This window comes from Rhincodon typus, chromosome 12 (assembly GCF_021869965.1).
Source record: "Rhincodon typus isolate 14 chromosome 12, sRhiTyp1.1, whole genome shotgun sequence".
NCBI lineage: Eukaryota > Metazoa > Chordata > Chondrichthyes > Orectolobiformes > Rhincodontidae > Rhincodon > Rhincodon typus.
The window spans coordinates 54,130,643-54,146,937 of NC_063343.1; the positions used below are offsets into that span (position 1 = coordinate 54,130,643).

The following is a 16,295-nucleotide window of genomic DNA, read 5'->3' on the forward strand; positions in this document are numbered from 1 at the left end:
AAACTGTATGTCTCTAAGTCTTTTTGATCTGTACATCCTTTGCTTGGTGTGATCTGCCTGTACCGCTCATAAACAAAGCTTTTCACTGTATTTCAGTACATGCGACAATAAACCCATCAATCAATCAAATAAAAACAGAAACGGGCTGCATACCTTTTCAAGCAGCAATAGATTTACAGTGAATTGAAAGATAACAGCACCTAGGTCACAGTGATGATAACCCATCCTGGGGCTGTATCCTTTGGCCACAGTTCCAATAAGCATGTCTAGGGAATATTGGAAATGGAACAGGTCCTTGGTAATGTGAGCAGTCAGCATTCACACCACACACAAATGACAGTTAGTATAGTCTTCAGTCCAGTGGGATATCGAGGACTCTGAGGAGAAGGACCATGAAATGCATTTAAATATATGTTTGACGTGGGAAACCTGGCTTAGATGTATGCAGCAAAAACCGTGTCACACAAATACATTAAGAGGTTGTGAGTACAGAAGGGTTATTGGCCCCTTATAACTTACATTCACTTTTATTGAGCTGACCACTCAGGACTGACTGGACCATGAACTGATCTCTGCACAGCTCCTCAAGTGGTTTACTGCGAATCCCTGGTTGGGTTGCACTAGACCTGAAGGACTGAATGCAGCTCACTTCCCAGGCTGTTGTGATACAGACCCCTGAACCCTAACTGGCCCAAGCAGCTGCCTGACCACATCCAAGCCCCTGGACAACTGGACAATGTCCTTGACTTGCAATGTCAAGATCCCCTCACTAGGTTTCTCCCCTGACTTGACCAAGGATTGCTCCCCTTAGGCTTAGAAGTAATATAATGTGTTTATCATCTAAGCTGCTGCTATAAGGTGCAGGTTGACACTGGTGCTGCACAGCAGCGTGTCCAACTCATTAATGGATCTCAGCTGATATTCACTGTGAGCCTCCTGGTTTTGACTCTGTGCTAAAAGGCAAAGCAAGATAGAGGTTCTGTGAGCCTTTAAGCTAAGGGGGTCAAAGTGTAAAAAGGCAAGGAAAGGAAAGGCAGAAAGATGAAGTGAGCATCCAAGAAGGTTCCGAATGAGATAACACTAGGAGAGCAAGTGAACAGCCCTGAGATGTACTTTGGTCCAATCCATGAGTTGGGTCCCTGTCCCTGTAAACTGTGTGTCCTGTCAATAGCATTAGAATGAAAGGTGCTGGTGCCCTCCAATATGCAGCATTGAATATAGAACTGTATTGGAGATGTGCCATGGTGATATGGTGAGACTGAAGCGTGTGTGTTGCTAACCTCCAAGGAAGGGGCTTTGGATGGTTGCTGTCCCTGGACCATTCCAATAACATGCTGGTGATTGCTGTCCAAGATGGAGAATGTGTGGAGCAAACAGAGAGCCAGAATCACCAGGTCCTGACTATCTTGTTTCTCTTTGGTGCATAGGAGAATGGGAAACTGCATCTGAATGTGGTCATATTCAGAACTAATGAGATAATAATGCATGCAAATAGGACTCTCGCTGCTCATTAGTGAGATTTTTATCTCACAGTCAAAACATTTCGTAGAATCAGACTTTTTTGTCTCAACGTCGAGAATCTCAATTTTTTGATCGCATCCTATATTCCCAGGTGATTTGCCAGTGCCCACATTATTTGCGGGCTAAGAAGATTCCACTCTTAGGTTTGAGGCAGTGTTACTTAACGTTGGAATTTCAATTCACCACCTCACTCTCCCTCTGATTTCAGCTTCCGAAACAGTTCCAATGAAGTTGATTGCATGTTTTAAGAATAGCACCTTTTCTTTCATCTATGTACTTTACTGCATTTGGATTCATAGACGTTTCAATTCAACAATTTTCAATCATAACCACTGCTGTTGTTTTTCAAAAAGGATGCACTAGTTCTGATTTTGTAATGTTTTTTGCAACTTCTCCAGACTCAAGTTTTCATCTTTTACGTGCTATCACCAATAATTTTCCCTGGACCTTGAAAGTGACAGGACAGGTTAATAAGGTGGTTAAGATGTCTTACTGGATGCTTGCCTTTATCAATCATGGCATAGATTATAAGGGCTGGGAGGTTTTGTTGGAGTTGTGCAAAACTTAGGTTAGACCATAGCTGGAGTACTATGTGCAGTTCTGGTCACCACACTATCGGAAGGATGTGATTGCAGTGGACAGGGTGCAGAGGGGATCCCAGGATTTTGCCCGGGATGGAGCAGTTTAGCTATGAAGTGAGTTTGGATGGGCTCAGGCTGTATTTTTTAGAGCAGCGAAGAATGACAGGGGACCTACTCGAGGGGTAGGAGAAGATTATGAGGGACATGGACGGGGTGGATAGAAAGCAGCTGTTCCACTTAGTTGATGGCTCAGTAATGAGGGGGCATAATTTTAAGGTGAAGCTTAAGAGATTTAGAGGAGATTTGAGGAAAAATATTTTAACCCAGAGGGTGGTAGGAATCTAGAATGCACTATCAGTACCACCCCACCAACCTCCGGATCCAACGCATCATCCTCTGACACTTCTGCCATCTGCAATCTGACCCCACCACCAAAGACATCTTTCCCTCCCCACCCTTATCTGCTTTCCGGAGGGACCACTCTCTCCGTGACTCCCTTGTCCGCTCCACACTCCCCTCCAGCTCCACCACACCCGGCACTTTTCCCTGCAACCGCAGGAAGTGCTACATCTGCCCCCACACCTCCTCCCTCACCCCCATCCCAGGCTCCAAGAAGACTTTCCACATCAAGCAGATGTTCACCTGCACATCTGCTAATGTGGTATACTGCATCCGCTGTACCTGTTGTGGCCTCCTCTACATCGGGGAAACCAAGCGGAGGCTTGGGGACCGCTTTGCAGAACACCTACGCTCGGTTCGCAATAAACAACTGCACCTCCCAGTCGCGAACCATTTCAACTCCCCCTCCCATTCCTCAGACGACATGTCCATCCTGGGCCTCCTGCAGTGCCACAACGATGCCACCCGAAGGTTGCAGGAACAGCAACTCATATTCTGCTTGGGAACCCTGCAGCCCAATGATATCAATGTGGATTTCACAAGCTTCAAAATCTCCCCTCCCCCTACCGCATCCCAAAACGAGCCCAGCTCATCCCCGCCTCCCTAACCTGTTCTTCCTCCCACCTATCCCCTCCTCAAGCCGCACCCCCATTTCCTACCTACTAAACTCATCCTGCCCCCTTGACCTGTCCGTCCTCCCTGGACTGACCTATCTCCTCCCTACCTCCCCACCTACACTCACCTTTAGTGGCTTCATCCCCGCCTCTTTGACCTGTCTGTTTCCTCTCCACCTATCTTCTCTATTCATCTTCTATCTGCCTCCCCCTCTCTCCCTATTTATTTCAGAACCCCCTTCCCCTCCCCCATTTCTGATGAAGGGTCTAGGCCCGAAACATCAGCCTCTCTGCTCCTATGATGCTGCTTGGCCTGCTGTGTTCATCCAGCTCTACACCTTGTTAGGTCAGGAAGAATGTTTGTTTCTTTCAGAAAGAAGCAGATCATTCAGAGAGAAAAGACAAACTGGCAACATTAAATAGATTAAATAGATATCTTTTCTGAAGAAGGGTCTAGGCCCGAACGTCAGCCTTCCTGCTCCTATGATGCTGCTTGGCCTGTTGTGTTCATCCAGCTCTACACCTTGTTATCTTAAAACAGGAAACCTCACAACTTTTAAAATGTATGTAGAATGAATGCTTGAAATATTGCAACATTTAAGGCTCTGGGTCAAATGCTGGAAATTAGAATTCGTGTAGATAAGTCTGTGTAGACTCAATAGGTCAAACAGCCGCTTCCATATTCTATGACTCTATGTTTCTATAATTCCTTTTGGCGATCTATCCTCCCTTTTATCTGATCATATACTTCAGTTTTTATGCCTTTCCACCCCATCCATCAACCTTTCTGATCTCTGTGCTTATTTAAAACCGATTCCATGTATAACAATTTCCAGTTGTGACAAGAGTTCACTGGCTTTAAACATTAACTCTCCCTCTCTCTCCACAGATGTTTCCTAACATGCTGAGTATTGTCAACATTTTCTGTTCATATTCCCCATTTCTAGCAACTGTAATATGTTGCCTTTCCCTTAAGATTGTGATGTTCAAACAATTAAATATATCCCTTTCAAAACAAATAAATATTTTTAAATATATTTTCTTCAATAAAGAAGTCCATGTAAAGACACATCACCCTTAATGGATGCACCAATGGTCGCAGTAGAAAGGAAAAGATCTAAGTTGAAGCTGAAAGCAAGGATTAGCTGTTGTCAAACCTTGAGATATTTGGAAAAATAAATCAATGAGGAGGGTACAGAGATTGAAGTTCATTGTAATTCAAAGAAATACCCCAATTGTTCCAGAGCTGCAGGTTAAAAGGAAAACAAATGGGTCAGAAAGCAAATTGCTTTATAACTTTGAGACCACTATAGATCACGGTACTTCAGCCTTAAGATGCTGGATACTGCAAAGGCTATGGGCCCTGATAACATTCCAACCATGGTACTGAGGACTGGTGCTCCAAAACTAACGTACCTGAGCCAAGATGTTCCAGTACATCTACAACACTGGGATTTACCTGCCAACATGGAAAATTGTCTAACTATGTCCGGTCCACAAAAAGGAGGACAAATCAACCCCAGCAAATGACCACGCTATCAATCTACTCTTGACCATCAACAAAGTGGTGGAAAGAATTGTAGATAGTGATATCAAGCTGCTCTTGCCCAAAAATAATCTGCTCACTGATACACAGTTTAGGTGCTATTTAGGCCAATCAGCTCCTGACCTCATTTCAACCTTGTTCCAAAACTAGACAAAGAACTGAACTCCAAAGGTGAGGTGGAAGAGACTGCATGGATATAAAGATAACATTTGACCAAGTGTGGCATTGGTGAGCCTGAACAAACTGGAGACAGTGAGAAACAAAGGGAAAACTCTCTGCTGGTTGGAGTCACACCTGGCACAAAAAAAATGTTATGTTGAGTGTTTAGAGATCAGTCATCTCAGCTCCAAAACATCTCTGCAGGAATTCCTCAGGTTAGTGTCCTCAGCCCAATCATCTTGAGCTGCAATGGTTCAAGGAAGCAACTCACCACCACTTTCTCAAGAGCATATGGATCATGCAAAAAATGCCAGCATTGCCAGAAATGGCCAGAACGTAAATATTAGAAATAAAATTGCCAGCTGTTTCTGATATTGATCGTGTAGGAGAAAGGACAGAGTAGATCCTTCACAATCATGAAACAGGACCATATTTGACCACAGTAGCTTTCAGAAGGTCAGAAATCACACGATACCAGGTTACAGTCCAACAGGTTTATTTGAAAACACAAGCTTTTGGACCGTAGCCCCTTCGTCAGGTGAAAGCCTGTTGGACTATACTTGGGAGTTGTGTGATTTCTGACCTTATCCCCCCCTCCCCAGTCCATCACCAGCACCTCCACATCATGCCTTTCAGCAGAGAACACAATAACACTCTATGGTTATGTAGTTTATGTTTGTAATCACTCATGGTTATACAAACTAAAACTAGCACTTATATGGCACCTCTAATGTGGTAAATAATCCCAAGGCACATCACTGAGGCACTTTCAAACAGAATTTGTCACTGAGTCATTAAAAAAGAGAGATGTAAGAAATGACCAAAAGCTTGATCAAATGGCTAGGTTTAAAGGAGATACTTAAAGGAGACGAGGTAGAGAGTTTTAGGGAGAAACTTCACAATGTAGGACATGGGTAGCTGAAGGCCTTGTTTACAAAGGCTGGATCACAGGAATCATGGATGAGCTCAAGTCCAGAATTGGAGAATGTCAAAATTTCAGAGGGTTGTACGGATGGTTTAGTTTAAAATCATTTAAAATTAGGTGAGGGAAGGTAGGAAATAGACATTTGTGAGCGTGCAGAACCAAATGTTATACTTGACACATTCTTTACGTAACTGTATTTCTTTGATTCTGAATATCATAAAATTTCTATTTCTGCTCAGATGACGAAATAAAACCGCATAGATTAAAAGTACAGAGATGTTTGTCAAACAAGGACAGAAAACAAGATCTAGAAGACTTGCAAGAGGGAAATATGTTCATGTGATTCACAGTCCACAGTAAAAGAGATAACTTTGTTTAGTCAATGCACTAACATTGTATATCTTCTGCGAAGATAATTTTATGAAGCATTAAACCTTGGGAATCCAATGTAACAAGAGACGTTAATATGTTTATAATAAAGACATTAACACCTCCATAAAGATAACATACAGAGGAAATTAATACGAATGCTGACAGCAGAACTTAATCCCCAGGATCAAGAACCTAAGAATTCAAACCATAAGCAGCTAACCATTAATCTTGAGACATTCTTTAGTTTTATCTTTGTACAGGATGAAGAGGATCTGCCTTTCATCAGCAGCTTTTCATTTTGCCCTTTTCCTTTCAAAGCTTGACCAAGTCCTTGACCGAATATGAGTCATGAGAACTGTCTTGAAAAGACACTTAGATAATTTTTCATTAAATGAACCAAAACCCTCCCTACCATTCTTATTTAAAATGTTAAATCTTAATCACAGCACAATGACAGAAGATCAAAGAGTACTATTAAACTTAATAATCTGGCAAAGTGAATGAAAATGGAAAAATAATTTAAAACGTGCACTTTATTCAAAGCAAATTGGCAATATATTATTGCTGGAAATAAGCTGCTATGGATCTTAGGGCCGACAGTAACATGAATATACTTCATGTACTGTGTTAGCGTTACAGCCAGAGTTGTGTTTTCTATAGTCACTGATGGGGGAAGGGTGACAGCTGTTCTTATGCAGAACAGTTACTTCAAGATTTTGAACCAACCTTTTGAACATATGAGACACTTCTATCACAGGAAAGGTTTGAATCCAAGACTTCCAGTCTGAAGGCAAAGACAATACCATGATGTTACAAGAGCCCTGTATGGAATACTTCATAAATTTGCATGTCATCCTTGTAAATGGGCCATACTAATCTTCTCTGTATCATTCCAATATTAATTATATATACTATTATCACTGTTCACAATATCACTATATCCTGTAGCCAGTCTCCTTGCTTGGATCAGTACAATTTCTGTTAGGAATGAAACACCGAACCAGCCTGCTATATTCTGTCTGATTTTATTGCACCAAAAATTCCCAACAACATTGTTTTTCCTCCCCGTGCCTGCTAATGTATAACCTTAAAGGAAGCAACATCCATACAATCTCCATGGTCACATGAATCACTGAATCTGCTATCAAGTTAAGGCCATCGATGTAAACTCACTATTTACACAATGACATTGCCTACAGAGATTGGCTGAGAATGCTGAGTATACAGAGAGGCAGAATTTAAAAACTTAGTTCAATAAAAAGGTATCAAACAATGTTGAAAATTAAGAACAGGCAATTAATCATATATAGGAAGGCTCGACTAACATGGTATTGTTCTTTTCAGATCTTCATTGTTTGGTCTTTAAGAACAGCAGGAAACAGTGCCAGGGTATGTTGATAAACAAACAACCTGGCAGGCTCTTTCACTGGCTGTCATTGTAAGTTCCTTTGATGTTCTATCATTGTGCTGTGATTAGAATCTATTATCTTAAACAAAAACAGTATGTCAGGTTTGCCTCATCTCATGGGAAAAGTATCCACGAGTTTTTTTCAGACAATTTTTGTGAACATTTTTGCGATCAAGGGCCATCTTTATCCGAGAATAATTAATATTGTTTAACAGGAGGGTTTTTCCTCGATTCCCACAAAACCATGTGATTAAGTATTCACAACCACCTGACGAGAATATTCCTCTGGATATCCAGAAGGCAGAGCTGGAATTCTGGTCTCCACCTGCCAGGACTATCTGGAATAGGCTTGTGTCCTGCAACTTCTGACTCAGATGCAGGAATCATCCCACAGAGTCAAAAATGCACAATCCTGAACGGGGTGTGAACTTTTATGTGTGTGCCACAAAAAGGTCACCCTTCTTCAACTGTTTCATTTCTGCACACTGATATGAAGTTTCATAATGTATTGTTATTTGGAAAGTTGATCCCACACTTTGAGGGATTAAAAATCCTTGAATTTAAGAAGGATCCATGAATCAGTAAAAATGAGTTGAAGGAGGTGCTAAACACAGAACCAGAAGAATTGTTATGAAACAAATTACACAGGTTGGAACTGTAAAACGGCTTTGACCAGGCTGGGATTTTTCTAGGAGTAAGTCATGCAACACTGAGTTTTGTTGAAATATTTATCTAAGCCTAAACTAAGGGAATAATTGAATAAATTAGATATAGAAATAAAAGCAGGCTATAAGCAGTCTTCAAGGAGTTGGGGCTGGAAAGAATTCCTGAGGTGCATGAAAGTCAGTGCAAGGGAAACAGCAATGAAGGTTAGAACTGTAGATTAGATTTATATTATTGTCACAGGTACATCGAAATACAGTGAAAAGTGTTTATTCCCATGTTATACACAGTGTAGCGAGGCTATGGTGCCATCTTGAAACATTGAATATAATGCAAGATTTTACTGCAATAGAATTCAACTTTCTCTCTACTTGTTCCTCCTCTGCTGCTACTCCAGTTTCTGCTTGACATCGGCCGGGGTCTCTGTAACGGGCTCCTGGGTCTCTGTAACAGGCTCCTGGGTCTCTGTAACAGGTTCTGGGGCGTCTGTTATGGGCCTCCACTGCCATCACTCCCAAGACCGTCATGTCCCAGCTGAAACCATGGACCTGGGGATGAGTAGGTTCCATTACTTCCTGATCCTCATCCGATGCTCCTCCAGATGCTGCTGCCAGCCCGCTGTCATTCCCTTTTACCAATGTTATCGCTCCTTCACGTGCCTGGGCCTAGCTGCGGACCTGGTGCTTTGGGTCAGCCTGCATGTCCGGGCTGGGGGACTCAGCACAGGACCTGCTCCTCACTCATCAGGAGACGCCGTGCTGGGGTGGAGCAGTGTCCAGCTCATTCTGGCACTGCTGCCGCTGCCGCCAAAGGCCTCCTCCTTCACCTGCCACTCTCCAGGCATCGCAGTGGGTCCTAGCTCTCTCACAATGGTCTCTCAAACTCCCTATCTCCCATGAGGGACAGACCCTGCTCCTGGGGTGTGCTTCAGCCTGGCTGCTTTAGGGACGGGGTGAATTCCCGGGTCCTTCCACATGGCAAAAACAGTGGGTTGAAGATGTATTGTAAGTGGGTTGAAGGTGTGCTGTGGTGATACAGAGGGACAGATACCAACCTTTGTGAATGAGGGTGATGGTGGTAGTTCGGGGAATGGTGGGGGGGGGGTTGGTTTTCAGGCAGCTGTTGTCCATGTACCATGCTCTGAGATGATTGTTGTCATAGATGGAGACCCTAAGAAGCAAACAACAAGCTGCATCTCTCTGCAGCTCTGACTTTTATTTTGGGACTTTAGCCATCCAGTTTCTATCCAGCATACAGGAGGATAGTACAATGCATATCAATGTGGCAAGATTAGGTACGAATGGATCGCAAATCCATGAAAAAAGTTTCTCACCACTCACAAGCACAATTCTCATCATGGTGTTCAAAATTTGTTTGCAGAATCAGACTTTATGTTCTTTCCATCGAGAAGCTCATTTCTTCTGATCTTGCCATATGTTCCAAACTGACTCAATAAAGCCCACGTTGATCAGGGGCTAGGAAGATTCCGCTCAACAGTTCTCATCTCATAGAATATAACTTTTGTTTTCTTTGGGCAATGGGTTTTATGTTCTTTTGTGAAAATTACTTTGGCAGCCTCTTGTGAGTATGTTTGGTGACCGCAGTAAATCAAAAGTAAAACTGATGATCTATCAAGCTGGGTTTCACTGTCGAATCTGACTTGTCCAGTTATTACCATTAGCTGGGGTCAGAACAAGATATCATGTAGCGAGCAGCTGGAAAGTGAGGATGGAGTCTGTATCCTAAGGTGGGAAAGCTCAGAGTAGACTCACCATCCTGACTTCTCCCAAGTTTTGCCTGGCATGGGAAAATTCAAGGCTGACCTTTCTGACAGGAGGCCAATTGAAGACCATAAATGCCCACCTAAGGGGAACTTAGTTCTGTCAATGCTGAGATTCAATTAGGCGGGCAAGTAAACATGACATGCATGCCTAGAGCTTGTTGGAGAGTGGATCTCTCCTTCTTGGGCATCTTGCGTTCAACAGAGGGACACATTGGTGGCAGGGAATCCACCCTCGAAATGACAACACCATTGTCACCATCTCCCTTCAATGATCCCAACCATCTGATCTGTCTTGTGGGACTACAGTGATGCTCATCCTTCTTAAACCTACTGCAGGATCATTGTGCTTAGAGCTGCGGTGATGTTGACCATCGGGATTCCAGCCTCTGACCTAATGGCTGAAATTCCCTGCAAATGCTCACACCAGACCCCCCACCACACCCCCAACAATGGCAGCCAACTTTCTTTCTGACTGGGATTTAATCCCATTGGGATTTCAGGAAATTGCTGTGGCTGGAAGCCATTGAATCTCCAGATGGTGGATGGACCTGCCATCATAACCTTAAAATTGTACTCCCTCAGTTCCATTCAGCTAATACCATGGCCATTCCACATACCTGACTCTTTAATTATGGTGGCTGCAGGAACTAGTTTTAGCTGGGTCTCTTCTCACTCTCTTCGAAACAATGACTCTTTATTAAATTGTTAAATCAGTTAAATTCACGGTTGTTCCATGATGTAAACTCTGGGACATTGCAGTTTGTGGATGATGCTGATGCTACAACAGTAGCTTGCATTTATACTTCACTTTTAATGTACCAATATGTACTGAGATGTTTCATAGAAACATTATCAAGTAAAACATGGTATTTTACAAAACAGCAGCAAAGTACTGTGGATGTTGGAGACCTATAGTAAAATAAAAACAGAAAATGCTACAGAAAGTTAGCATGTCTGGTAGCCTCTGTGGACAGAAAACCAGAGTTAATGATTTGAGTCCAATATGACTCAAAATGTTAAATAACAAGGTGTAGAGCTGGATGAACACAGCTGGCCAAGCAGCATCATAGGAGCAGGAAGGCTGACGTTTCGGGCCTAGACCTTTCATCAGAATTGGGGAGGGGAAGGGGGTTCTGAAAAAAATAGGGAGAGAGGGGGAGACGGATACGAGAGAGTTGCAGTGGGAGAGAGATCCCCTGAGGTTTGTCCGGAGGGAGGAAGGTAACTTCTTCAGAGTAGGCATCCTTAGAAGAGGCTTCGAAGCCTTCCCTGAAGAAGTTACCCTCCTCCCTCCGGACAAACCTCAGGGGATCTCTCTCCCACTGCAACTCTCTCGTATCCGTCTCCCCCTCTCTCCCTATTTATTTCAGAACCACCTTCCCCTCCCCCAATTCTGATGAAGGGTCTAGGCCCGAAACGTCAGCCTTCCTGCTCCTATGATGCTGCTTGGCCTGCTGTGTTCATCCAGTTCTACACCTTGTTATCTCAGATTCTCCAGCATCTGCAGTTCCTACTATCTCTGACTCAAAATGTTAACTTTTTTCTCTTTCCACTGATACTGCTGGCTGATCTTATATCATACAGGAGAACATTTTGTGATACAGTGGTAATGTCCCTGTCTCTGAGCCAAGAGGCCCAAGTTCAAATCCTGCCTGTTCCAAAGGTGTGTTATAACATCTCTGAGCAGGGTGGTAGAAAACTTATCTGAACATTATGACAGATTATCAAAAGCCTCATTAAAGAGGCAAGGTTTTAATGAGATCCTTAAAAAACAAACGGGAGAGGTAGAGGTGCAGACAAGTTTTGAGATAGAATTTAAAATCTTGGATCTGAAGGCATAACCTCCATTGGTGGATCAGTTAAAGTTAGGGATGCACTGGAGGTCAGAATTAGCGAAGGGAGATGACTCAAGGAGTTATGGGACTGTAGGAGATTACTGAGATAGAAAGGGGTAAATATATGGAGGAATTTGAAGGCAAAGATAAGAATTTCAAATTTATCAGGTTCTGTACTTGTGTAAAACACTACTTTGAAGTTTGCTAAACAAGATCGAGTTGTAGTTTTGTATTTCCCACAGAGTCAGAGTTTGATAAGTCTACTGAGCTATTTTCTTATTTTGGTTTGAAATGAAGTGGAGAATATATTTTCTATAGAAAAATTTAATGGACTGGCACATCTGGCTCAATCTAAATTCTGGATTTCAAACCTGACAGGTTTTCAGATTTATCAATTTGCCAGGCAATGCATATGTCATAACATTGTCTGACATCCCCTGGCAGCATCTATCCATCAGCACTGGCTTGCCGACTGCCGGAGGAGCTAAGCAACTCTCCTCTGTGAGAAGCAGTGCAAATAGAGCAGCTCAGATTGATCCTTATCTCAACACCCAGAGTGGACACATTGCACTTTCAAATCTTTTTGTAGTGGGTGATTGGAAGAGTGGCAATTTAATTCTCTGCAGCTACCCTTTTCGGCCATCGGAGAATAGCATTGATGGGCTCCAATTCACAACTACCATATCGGCGGTGTGTGTCTGTCATGGGGAGTTCAGGAAACTGCAGAAGAAAAATTTGCATGGATACATGTGCAATTTGTGCACTGCAGTGTAAATGTGTGGATTTATTTTGGCACCCTGTAATCCTGATAAGTTTGCTACAAAAGCTCTTTCTCTTCTAATCTTTTTCTTCCCTGTCAATTGATTTCCTTCTCTTCCAAAATTCATTGGTTTGATTATGATGTAGTGTGTAACACGTTAGATCAAATACTGCAAACTCAAGAGAATAGAGAAAATAATGATCCTTTTTTCCATGTAAATTAACTCACCGATAATAGAACATAGAACAGTACAGCACAGGGATGGGCCCTTCGACCCACAATGTTGTGTCGAATATGAAGCCAAATTAAACTAATCCCTTCTGCCTGCCCTTAGTCCAAATCCCTCCATTCCTAACATATTCATGAGCCGAACTAAAAGTTCCTTAAACACCCCAATTACATCTCCATCACCACCTCGGCAGTGTGTTTCAGACTCCTACCACCCTCTGTGTAAAAAAACTTGCCCTTCACGTCTCCTTTGAACTTTCCCTCTCTCACTGTAAATGCATGCAACCTAACCAAGATAACAAATCAGCTCAGTTTGGTTGGTCATTATGTCACCTAAATTTTTAAATTCCATACCGACTTGAACATATAATCTGGACTAAAGCTTCAGCCAAGTACTGAGAAGGTGCCAGTTATTTGCTGTGATGATTCCTGTGGATAGAAAGGATTACCTAGCACTAATGGAAGAACGAGAAGATATTCAGAACAACAACCTTTAAAAAAATCAGAAACATGTTAATTAGTCAATTAACTTGTTTCACATTGTGCATTCTTGCTAAAAGTGACTACTTCATCGACTGACGTTGCAGTAATTTCTACACTTCTCCAATTCTGACCTCTTGAGCATCCCTGATTTTTAACACTCTACCAGTGGAAAATATGCTTTCACAAGCATTGGACCTAACTATAATAAGAGATAACAAGGTGTAGAGCTGGATGAACACAGCAGGCCAAGCAGCATCAGAGGAGCAGGAAAGCTGACGTTTCGGGCCTCGACCCTTCTTCAGAAATGGGGGAGGGGAAGGGGGTTCTGAAATAAATAGGGAGAGAGGGGGAGGCGGATAGAAGATGGATAAAGGAGAAGATAGGTGGAGAGGAGACAGACAGGTCAAAGAGGCGGGGATGGAGCCAGTAAAGGTGAATGTCGGTGGGGAGTTAGGCAGGGGATAGGTCAGTCGAGGGAGGATGGACAGGTCAAGGGGGTGGGATGAGGCTAGTAGGTAGGAGATGGGGGTGGGGCTTGAGATGGGAGGAGGGGATAGGTAGGAAGAAGGACAGGTTAGGGAGGCGGGGGCATATCATCGGACTTAGCTTCTGGATTACCCTCCCTCAACCCTTCCATTTTATTTTCATTCACACTTCTTTAAGTTCCTTCTCAAAACTAACTCTTTAACTAAGGCATGGTCACTTTCCTAATATTTCCTTATGTAGCTCAACGTCGATAAAATTCCTATAAAGCAGTCTGGGATGTTTTAGTTCATTTGAGGTGCTATATGAATGCAAGTTGTCATTATTGCAGCCCCTGCATTTCACTACTTGTGAAATGCTGTGGGAAATCTCACAGATGTAGTAACACATTATGTAAATGTAAACTCTTTCTCCTCTTGAATGGTCAGGTTTAATTCTTTGGTTTTAACACAATGTGATTGTGGCCTAGATTTTGCAAGAGGAATAATGGGGAGTCTCTCAGTATTCAGGAGTTTATACTGACAAGCAGCTTCTGGCATATGTGCATGTGTGGCTAGATCAGGAAGTTACTGTCCAATTTGTTTTGCTCCTCCACATGCTTGGTTTTACTGACACCCTAATAAGAAATTTGATTTTTAAAAAATGAGCGGTGTGAAACTTCAGTACCTGCCCACGAAATAAATCAACAGATGATAAGTCCTAATTACTGACAAACAATCTATCTGACGTTGAAAGTGTACTTTTCCCAACGTGAAGTCTCATTCCTTCACATTTTAATTATTATTGGAGATTAAAAAATCTTTGTTTACAATATATTAACTTTCTTTCTTATTTCCACCTTATTCCTTTATTTATTTTGCTCCACGTACAATTAAATTGACTAACAAACTTCTTGGATTAGACAAAAAATAAAGAAAAATCTGCGGATGTTGGAAATCAGAAACTAAAACAGAAATTGCTGGAAAAAACTCAACAGATCTGGCAGCATCTGTGGAGAGAAATTGGATTTAACATTTCGGGTCCCTTGTTCAGAACTGGTGCGAATACTCGCGAAAAGTGTGCTAGACAGCTGTAAGCATAATAATTATCAAGTACCATTTATTTGCCAACCACAAAATCCAGAGCATAACCACTAAACTGAGTGACAAACTGTAGTTACCCTTAAAGAAGGTGATGTAATAACATTTGCTTTATGGACCTGCCCTAACATGAATTAACGTCACTGATATAATTTTGGTACAAATCTTTTCGAGCATTTATGTGCAAAGTGTGAATAGACTGGCAACTGGCAGACGGCAAAATCTGTAGAGAAAAAAAATGATTCACTCAAAGAATCTGGGCAATGGTTCCGATTTAATTAACATTAAACAGGTCACAAAGGAGTACAACACTTATCAGAAGCAAGGCAGACCCTACTGATTTACTTCTGGCAAATAAAGCATTGTTACTCCTCTGCCTTTTCTTGATTTGGATGTACAGGTGTTATATCTGTTTGTCTTTCTGGTTCGCAAGCTGGGTACATCTATAGTTGCTTATAGCACTGTAATTGACTGGAATTGATTTTACATACAAATGCAGCCATCCCCCACTCACTACATTATGCTAGGGAGAGAAAAAAAAATCTACTTTTATCGGGAAACTGCTTTAACTTCTGCCTTAACTCTTTTTAAATAGACTTCACAAATAGTTTGCTTGCTTTGCTGGGTAAATAGACTGTTTGCCTTGCTTCAATAGAGAGTCTGCATTTTCGAGAGGCAAACACTTGGGAGAAGAACAGCAGCATGGCTAAGCCGGGCTGTACTTGTACAGTGACATTTGAGTGCTGCATCTATTCTCGAGAGGACAAGAAAATAAATCACTATGAACTAATGTGTCTATAGACCAAAGACTACAGTATCGACACCTCCACAGCAATGTTCTGAACATAGCAGTCTCAGCTCTAAGCCATTCCCAATGATGCAAAATATGTTTGTTTAAACAAGGGCCTTCAATAGATGAAGCAAAATCAAATGGACAGGAACTAATTTCTACAACATAAAGTCAGCATTGAGCCTGAAGTAAATAAAAAAAAAATGAAAATGTGTTTCAGCATTTGATCAACATTATTTAACTTAGCTATTTTGTTATAAAAACTGAAAATCTTTACATTATTCAGTTTGAGGGAGAAATGCTCAGAAGCTGCAGTTTCAAAGTTGAGGCCTCATGGTCACATTGTGAAATTATGAGCTTAGGTATGCTTATGATATGTTTTTCTCCTATTTTAATGCAGGTATGAATGCAGTTAAATGCAATAAATGTGTGCTTTGCTTACAACATAATTTGTAAAGGTCACTCTGTAAAATAAAATATGTTATTTTAATTTTTTACCTGTACATGATGTGACAATAAAATTTGGGCAGAAATCCATCTAAGTTTCATGACAATTTACATTATCATTGGGCAGAATCAGCACGGATTTCTGAAAGGGAAATTATGTTTGACAAACTTGTGAAGAGATGTTTGAGAATGTAATTTGCAGAATTGGTGGGGGGGCTA

General features: G+C 41.9%; 1 pseudogene; it reads right to left on the reverse strand.

The window, feature by feature from the left end:
- Positions 1-6,936: 6,936 nt before the first annotated feature.
- LOC125484611 lies at positions 6,937-7,035 on the reverse strand (annotated as a pseudogene).
- Between the last annotated feature and the right edge of the window lie 9,260 nt (positions 7,036-16,295).